Here is a 10,050-nt window from a genome sequence, read left to right on the forward strand (position 1 = left end):
TCCAAGACTATGGAAGGAATCAGTCTCAAATCTGGGGATAAAATCTAGGAGATTCTGCCAAAATCAGATCCATGCCTCAATCCCACTGATCTATACAGGGAAGTGAGTATAAAACATTTAGCTGGTATAAGCTCGCAAAACTCCCCTCCACCAGACTAACTGATTTTTAAAGTCAGTATCCTTCTCTTTACTTTGCATTTTTCTGCTGGAAAACAAACTAAATTTTTAACCATAAGCATTGTAAAGCAAATCCTATCATCAGCTGCAATTGTGCATGTACTTGAATGCACAGGGAAGACTATTCTGGTGTAAGTGGAATGAAAAAGCACCGATGCTAGTGAGCCAATGGGCTCATTTTTAGAAGTCTCTTCAATATATCATGTCAATCAGGATCGTGTAGGGAGGCTGCTCAAACCCTTGACTTTCATTTTATACTTTCACTTTTAGCTCCAGCTTGTTGTTAGTTTCCAAGTTATGCTCCCATTATTGTTTAAGGCAACGAACATCAGCAGATCAAGCTGCTGCAGGGTATTCTGAGGTGATAGCATCCCCAATGGCAGAATTTGAAAATATATTAATTTGCCCTGCAGGCTGTGCTTTTAGAAGGAACTTAAGAAAGTTGGGCAGAATTCTGCAAGTGTGTTCCCCAGCTTTCCCTGGCGTTAGGCACCTACTTCCCTTCAGCTTCAAGCACACTGCATTCATAACAATTACATGACTTTTTATATGCCTCTCTATGATGACTCTGGCATCATGAGAGGGATACACCTAAGGCCGAGTGGGAAAAGTGTTAAAGGCAGAGCCATCCAGGCAGCAGGGAGGATGGGTTCTGTACACGCACACACGCTTCTCTCCTCGTACAGCATCCACTGCACTGGTGTAAGGATATAAACACATCTTCTCTCCTAATGTACATTGGTTCTTAGCATTGGTTCTGCTCTCTGAGATTTTTACAAAGATCAAACCCAAATGCTTTGGGAGATCCAGAGGCTGATCACAGGCTCATCATTTTATTGGGGTGGGGTTATTCTTTGGATGAGAGTGAGTATTTTTGATGATCATGTTAGGAAACTGGCTTTCAGGAGATATTTCAGGGTGGCAGCTTGGCATTGTGTGACAGTGCAGACACGAGCAAGTGAAAGGGAGAGTAAGGAGTGGGCAATGGGTTGGCTTTTATGGTTATATTTGGTCTTCAAAAAATACTGAGAGACTGTAGTGGAATGAGAAGGGAATGTGCCAAGGAAAACATTTCACCAAAAGGACACATGAATTTAAGAGTGACCTGCAAGGTCTCCGATCTCAGTCTCAGAAAGTCTTTACAGTTTGTCAGTATATTCACACATAAGCCCATCCTCAGCCACAATACAGCCACAAAAATTAGGATCTCATAATGTAACAGACAGCCTTTTTTTTTCCTTTTCTTTCTTTTCCTTCTCTTTTTAACAAAACCACTTTGTGTTTGGTGGAACAGGTTCCCACATGTTTGTAGAACCATTTTATTGCCTATTTGAATGTTTAAAGGGACAACACCACTTTATTTAAATGAATAACATGTTATTTTACACCTGTTCTTACACAATAGGAGTTAATACAACACAATTTGTCATTTCCTGACTTTCATAAGTTATTGCAGACCAAACCCTGGGTAGATCCTTCAGAGAACACACAGTCTGTAACAGGTACCACAACACTTCTGTTTTTTTTCGGGTGGGTAGTATACAACAAACACACGTATAATTACATGTCTCAAAACAGCTTTACTATATAGTCTCAAGAGATTTTCAGAGGTATTCAGGCACCCAGGTAGACACTTGGAGACAACAGCTTTTCAAGTTCTCTCACACCGAAGCCCTTTCCATGTGTAACCTACATCAGTGCTTTGACCTTCATCTTGCCACATCATGGAGGATTCCCAGTAAACGCCCTTGCAAAGGTGGGCTCCCCTTCTGCTCTGCCAGCCCCAACCACATCCCCCATCCCAGCACGGAGAGGACAAAGTCACAGTCCTGAAGGTGGAGTCCCACCAGGGGGAAATTTGGCCAAGAACACCTTGGACTTTCCTCTTCTGCTTTTTAATCTTAGGCTTCTCTGGTTCATGGGCAGCCAGAGTTGCCCTGATAACCCTAACGGTCACTAGACAAAGTTTTTGTTTTATTTTTAGCAAACACTTTAATTGTCATTCTGCAATGAAAGTCAGCACAGAGGATCACCCTGGTGAGTAGGCTCAGTTTCCCCATGTGCAATTTTGTGCTTTCATTTAAACCTGAAAGCAGGTTTTAGATTCCAAAATGTAAGAAGACAGATACTGAATAAACCCATGGAGTGCAATAGATTTTAATTAGCACATAAAAAAAGAAGGAAACAAGCAAAACCCAAAGGTTTTTTATGTAGCCACAACCATTACATTTCTGTGGCATGTTTGCTTTCCATTAAAATAAATACATGGTGGGTTCTGGATAGACATATCTACAAGGGAGGTTAATACGATGATTGCTTTTCAGTCCCTGGGTAAATAAAAGACTCCATGGGAAAAAGGTTTAGCCCTCACTAGCCTGATGTGGCTGCTTGGGACCAGTGTTTCACAACACAGTCTCACCAACATGTTAAACTGGTGCTGCCAATGTAAGGTTCCACTCCATCCCTCCCACAGCCACCCCGTGCAGCCTCTGCTTGTGCTGCCACAAGCGTTTGTGTGGCTGCACCCCCCCACACGCTACCTGAATGCCTGTGCTGGCAGAGAGGAAGAAGAAGGTGGGACTAGTCCTTCTGCCAGCATTGCTGGCTTAAAGCATTTGTCAAATCACCGGCGTTGAGCAAAATCGTGGGAAAACAAGGGAAAGATTTCTTTTGAAGCTTGCTGAATCTAGTTTCACAGCAGAGCTCCCACTCTGGTGAAGCCGATGAGATTTCACAGCAGGGTAGATGAGAGACTTTCTATAACACCAAGGAGGTCACTGAACCATCCAGAGAGATCAGAGGGCAGAATAGCAAACTGTTACTCTTTAAAAGTTTGGATGCAGCCAGTGAATTTTAGTGCTGCAGGTATCGAGAGGCTAAAGGTACTGGAGGAATCAAGGAGGGAGATGCAGCGTGAGTGTGAGCTCCACGGGTCACTGAAAGGCACCTGGTGGCCACCTCCTGTGGCTAGCAGGGATATCCAGCCAGCACAAGCCAACCACTTGCCAACCAATTTTGATAATTAAAAGGTTCCCAGCAAATAACATTCTCGTTGGTTCCCTCTGGGGCCTTTTTGCAAAGGAGAGCATCACAGGGCTTTGTGATACATGGTCACAAAAGGGAGGATAAAGACCTCCAAACTTATATTTACAGGAGAGTGAAGCTAGGCTTCCAGAACAGGGTTATGAAAATGAGCGTGGTTAGCACACAGAACCCTTGTTTCCTCTCTTCCAGCAATTGCTCTGCCCTTTTACAGGTTGCAGTAGAATATAAGAATATTAAGCGAAAGAGCTTTTCCTCCAGCCAACAGGCATCATCTCTGGTTAGGGCATAAGCTTTTCTAGTTTCGTTCTTAATGACTTATTGAAAAAAAGACAATAAGCATCACTCAGAAATCGTTTGTAAAAAGAGGTTATCAGATAAGTTTCCTTCAGGAGACGAATTTATTTTTCTGCCTCCCAGTAACCTGAAGGAAAAATTTAGACTAGAGGAGACTGAATGAGCTGCAGGGGCGTTTACCACATCCATTAGCTCCCATGTCTCTTACATTATGTTTTGCTGCACATTCACAACTTCCATGTCTCAGAACACTGATTTATTGTCAGAATTAGGAAATGCAGCTTTTTATGGTGTTGGCAGAGTCTGAACTGCCATCCACAGAAAAGGCATCATTACTACTGAAGTCTGTGTTAAGCAGACTAAGCTTTATACCAGTCCTATGCTGCCATACTACCTGGGACAGGATTTTGCATGGTAAAAAGCTGCTGTGACTGAGTCACCCGTCATCGATGCATGCTGCCAGGAGTCAGGAGCGGGGTCACACCTCTTGGCCCATCGCCCTGCCTCGGCACAGCGCACTTTGTCCCCGCGGCCCAGGGCGGATTCGCCCGTGCCGTCACATGCTCTCGCCTTACCTAACCTCACCCCAGCACCCCAGCTCCTCCTCCGCCAGTGTTTGCATCCTGTCTGCTCCTCTCCACTGCTGACCTTTGCTATGGGCAGGCAAGATTTGGGCTGCAAACCTGCATTCAGCTGAGCTTTCTTCTCAGCAGCCAGCGTTATACCAGAAACCAGCTGCAGGCACGCTGCTCCTGAGCCGTTGCGGCTTGCTCTGGTTTTGTGCTGATTTAAGCTATGCAACCAAAAGGATTCTGCTGCCAGTCTAAGACATGCTTCCACAGCAGGGGAAACAGGATGGGTTTGCCTGTTATTCCACCAAACATGTTATCCACAGCACAGGCAAGCCCTAGAGCTACGTCTATACTGAGCCACTTGCACGGTGCAGAAACACAAGTGTAACATAAGCGGCTCTTGGTATGAACTTTGCAACCCTGTGGTAAAACCACCCACCGTAATCAAACACGCTTAAATAGTAAAAGGGCACTTTCACCTCTGCGGCTGCACCTGCACTGGGGCCCACCGCCAGTGTGGGGCTCTTGGGCATCATCCCCCTGACTGCCAGAGCTGCCCCAGGTCACCCCGTGGGGTAGAGCTGGCCTAATTAAACTTGAAAGTGCTCAAGGGCTGGGTTAATGGGCAGCTCTCAGTAATCACAGGAAGGTGATTTTTTTACAGGACTACACTTCTGCTATAAAACACTTCTCTCAAAGAAAGACCTCGGACTGCTGTTGACATAACTTACCTCTATAGATATTTGACAAGATAAAACAGGCAAAGTCTGTGATTTCAAGGACCTTAATAGCTGAAACGTTTAGGAATGAGAAGAATGGTCTGAATGGCTGTAATTATTAAATCCATTAGTTAAATTGCTCTTTCCCTTCCTCGGTAAAGAAAATGTTTCTATAATGACCTAAGATCTGCCGCTCTTGAGCCACTGACAACACCGAAGCGGGAGGTATATCTCATTCAGGACGTACCTAAGCCCCACACTTCCTATCTCTAGGGGAATGTTTGTATTTCAGGAGGACATTTCCAAACTGGCAATAACTTAACCCTTAAGTTCAGACTCAGAAGCTGCATGAAAAGATCCTGAGACAGGAAGATCCTTTTACTATGGCTAAAGGAGCGGTTGGAGACACAGAATGAGCTCTTCTGAGCACTATCCGCACTTTCAGCTCTGTCCTATTTCTCTCTCATATGTCTTCTCTTCTCCCGGGTGGATGCATGTAGACCCTGGGACTGCCGAGGGTAGGCACTGTGGGCAAGTCCACCTTGTTTTGGGGGGAAGGAGAAGACTTGAGCTAAAAGATTGCCTGCTGAGCTGCCTTTGGGTCCAGGGAAGAGACCCCAGCATGTTTTATTTGTTAGCAGAGATGTAACTGATGGGAGCTACTGTACTCAACTGTTGGGCATAAATAATGCTCACCATGCACCTGAGATGTTAGCTGTTTGCAAGGAGTCATCTACAATTAAACAGGAAATTGCAGCTTGTCAGCGGGTTAACCAGGTGACAAATGACTATAATCCTGCAGAGATACTCCCTTTTTTTGAAAAAACAGTTAAAATCTTCTCAGGAACTTTAAAAGGTCAGTGACTTCACCCTTCTCAAAAACATGCAAGGTAAACTCCTGAAGGAAGCACATTTAATTGGTGGGAATACACATAGGTTGCATTTTAAAGGTAAGCATGTTACCAAATATCCAGAGAAACAGCCACTACAGCCTCTGTGCAGCTAAGATGGTTGAAATCTGACCTTTCTAGGGTTGTGTGCTGTCTTCAGAGCACCACTGGAGGTAAGCAGAGACCTATGTTTGAGGACGTTGCCCTTCCTGCTACATTGCTGGAGATTATTCCAAAAGAAAAAGGAAGACATTTTTGTGCAGTCTGTCCCAGTCTTACCCCATTTGATTCACCAGTACATGATTTAGCACAGAATCTCTGAATATGAAAATGTAATATATTGCTGTCTAGTACACAGATTAATGTGGCAACAAGCAGGTTGTCACCTGTCCTTCACCTGTCCAAATGCTTAGACTTCCACATCACCCTTGAGGTCTGAATTTTCTATCTGTAGAAGGAATTATTTGCTCTGTTTATATTTAGGGGTGTATGTGAAGAGATGGTTGAAATTTTGTTGGTGTATAAGTTTATCTGAATGAAGCCAATTCACTCTTAGTGCCACATCATCATGTTTGACATGAACAATGTTACATCAGGGATTTAATTTGACTTCTCATGTGTTTCATGGTATGAAACTGGTGGTATGCACAAGACAGCGCATCCCAGAAAATACAAATAAAGCCATCAGGTGATGAGGTTTCCCTTGTTTTGATCTTTGGCCTTTGTAAAATGAAGCAAAATCTTTTTCCAAAGATGTGCCACAAGACCGATGAGTAGTAAAGTTGTACTGAGGCTTTAGACTGCTTTTCTTTGGAAACTCTCAATTCTTTTGGGAACAATTATTGTTAAAAATGAAACCTAAGTGGATTAAAATTGCCTTGCACATAATTTCCTAAGTATATTGATGATGCCAGCAAAAGAAAAGTAATTTCCTTGTGCAGTCACTGAGCTACGTCATTTCAGAGAGGAAAAAATGTAATATTTTGAGTTTGTGCATTTACTTCTGAAAAGACCATTTTATACATGTGAAAAGGTTACTTTTGGTCCGTTATTGATTGCTTTAGAAGATTAAACATAACGTTAAAAGAGCAATTGCGGAGTACAGTGTGACGGTTGCTGTGCGTGCCGTGTATACCTCCACAGCACAGGAGGACACTTGCGACCTGGAAGAACAGGAGCCCCCACAATGACTGCCCATTTCTAACAGAAATACTCAGTTGTACTCAGAGCATAGTCAGCTTCACAAAAGAAACAACCTTCCCGTCTAAAGTATAAGATGGTTTCTTGCATTTAGTGACTAGGAAGACAGATTTCTCTGAAACAAGGATTTTCCATAACCACCTCCTCTATGAATGCTTACACTGTGTTTTAGGGCATCTACTACTGCCCAGGAGGCTGAAACAGGTGCCTCACTGACCAGGCTCCCTCTGACACAGCCTGCATCCCTTCTAAATACCATAGGAATTATAACCATGACCATAATACTGCCGCAGGGTACGGTTACTAACCTACAGGTCGCTCCTCAGCCGGCCAACAGCAGTAGGCTTGTGCCCCGCTAAGCCGTTGTGTGCCTGGTGCCACCGTCGCCGTCGCGTCCCCAGCACCCAGCCGCCCGCTGCTCCGAGACCTCAGCCGGGGACTTCGTAGGTCACGGAGAAACAGCAAGACAGATCTCGTGATTTCAGATGCTCTTTTACTGAAACTATCAAGGGAACCTAAATCATTACAAGCCCTAACGACGACCGGAGCTGATTAAAGGGCACTTTACAAAAGGTTCCTCCCTGGGTACACTGTGATCATGTTTCGCCAAGAGCAACCAGCTTCTCTCCTACCTCTGCTGGCCAAAGGTCAGCATGTTGAAGCGAACAAAGTCCAGCAGTAGCTCATGGTTAAATGCCTAAAGCCACTCCGGCTTACCACAGGCACTCCAGAAGTAAAGCTGCTGTGACACTCAAAGCTCACAGATATACGCTACTGTAAAATTTGGAAAGGGAGGGAGCGCATTTCAGCACAGAAGACAAACAGCATTTGCCGCTGTAACTGAGCAAACAGGCAATAAATAGACTCGTTGTCTTTGCCTGGGAGTTAATTTCCCTGTTTGCACATCCTAGCACTTGCACGCTCTTCCTGCTTTTGCTGAATGCGTGGTGTTCCCAGCCTGTTTTCCTAAAAACGGCCCCACGCCCCACCCCAGGCGTATGAACTCAGGCCGTGTCTGCCAGCCCCCGTTCTCCCCATTCACCACTTGTGGACCTGCTGGCCAGCTGCAGCCAAGCAGCACGCGGACGCAGAGAGGTCTCAGAGCTCACGCAGCTTTAAGAAAGCCAGGGCTAACTCAGAGAGATTAAATTTGTATGTGACTGAGGGAGAGGCAGCGAGAGCCGGGCTTTTCCCCCACCCTGAGAAGCGCTGGCTGGCAGGGCTGTACAACCTGCAGGTGAGGGCACCCGCGGCCCCCAGCAGCCACCCAACCTGCAGGAAGGGGGTGCAGAGAGGAGCAAGGGAGGAATGCAAAGGGTGGGAGGATGGGAGGAGCTGGGGACATGGGATGGAGCTGGAATTGCTCTGCATTCCTACGGCAATACTGTAGAAAAGCAGACTTAATAAGTTCTGCTATTCATAGATCAGCCGGTTATAATGATGTTAAATCCTCCAGTCCTTGTCTGTCAAATTCACACTGAGATAAGTAGGAACTAAGCATGCTCAAGAGCCTTTGAAGACTGTGTAAGTGCCTAAATATTGGCCCGGGGAGGTCTGACTTTAAATACCCGTGTCTTAAAACGACAACATATTAAAAACCAGTTCCGTCTTTCAGACACAAGCTTTAATCATTATATTGCACAGCTCACAGAAACCTTATCAAAATTACGCAAAAAGTACACAGTTACATTCTAACCCTGAGTAAAAATCAAATTTCTGAGACTATGCTACACTTTCATTTCATTTCATTAAGCATATAACATTTTTTCATTAACCTAGACCCTAAAATGGTGCTTCTGTCTTCAAAACCACTAAATTTAGGCTTCCTTAAGTATACTACAGACACAAATGTAAAGCTACTGGAATGTCACAGAAGAAGTAATGAAAACATCTAAAAGCATGGCCTACAGCAGAGAGAAAAAAATGGATTTTTGCACTCGTGGAATGGGAGGACATGTATGGAAAATCCTGGCTGCTGGTTTTGCTATTTTCAGTTCATTAGTAGAGGCGTTGTCTCCAGAGAGAGCTGCTTTCCTTTCTTCCCTCCTTCTCTAGAAAGAGGGCAATGCACAGAAGGAATGGTTTGAAGGAGAAATTGTTTTTCTCTTATCTTTTTCCATCTTTCAGTTGCTCTTTATAACAGTGCTTAATTTTAAGGCAATAGTAACACAGGAGGCATATTCAGGAAGAGCTGACCTTCTAATAAAACAAGCAAGAAACACCTAGGACAGGTAGAAATCTGAAGAGTCGACAATGCCCTTTAATAAGGATGTATAAGGGAACAATCCCACTAATTGTCTGCCTGGTGGTTTGGAAACCCCTGACAGCTAACGTACTGCACACTACTGTGCATTTATTTCAGTGAAGGGAAAACCCAGTTTATTTATTATCCCATTATAGGGCTTTGTTTCTGATGTCCTTACTCTCAAAAGCAGCAAAAGCACCAAAACAATGTGTTGTATAGTATCAAACAATGCTCTTGTTTCTCATCAGAACAGGAAAGCCCACGCTTGCTCAACTGCGCAGCCAGAATGAATATACCTATACATTTAGACTGGGATTGTCAAAGAAAATAAGGAACAGCGTGGAAGCAGGGAAAATTTATAATAGGAGCAAAGGGAACCCATCACTACCTGTCAGGAGTTTCTTTAAGTGTCTGTCAAGCTGGGAGCACAATGTTTTACAGACCCCGGTGTCAGTTCTTAGCTCAGAAAGAGGAACCAACAGCTGGAGATGTGGTTTGGGGAAAATGAGTATGTTGCAGTTAGGTGGCCGAGTGGCATGCAAGAGCCCCATCTGATGTAGCCAGGGCACAGGTTGCTGCTGGGGGTCTCACATCTCAGGTGGGTTCTCTGCCCTCCTGGCTGCTTCGGAGCAGTTCCTTCTCTTGTTTTGGCCCAGAAATTACATCCTGGACATGAAAGTTTAATTGAAACTGCAAGTTCTTCTGAACACTTTTGGTTCTAATCATGTATGCTCTCTACCAAAACTGTGTTTTGTTTAAAAAAAAATCTCAAGAAGCCATAACATAAGCACATAACCCCCTACTTAGCTCTTGTCTCTTGAGGAGGAGCTGCAGATGCTCCCTTCTGAAGGAGGATCACATTTATTCCCACAAGGGGAAGGAGGAGAAGATTCCCAGTGGAGGAAGGG

The sequence above is a fragment of the Gymnogyps californianus genome, chromosome 4, assembly GCF_018139145.2.
Source record: "Gymnogyps californianus isolate 813 chromosome 4, ASM1813914v2, whole genome shotgun sequence".
In the NCBI taxonomy this organism is placed as follows: Eukaryota; Metazoa; Chordata; class Aves; order Accipitriformes; family Cathartidae; genus Gymnogyps; species Gymnogyps californianus.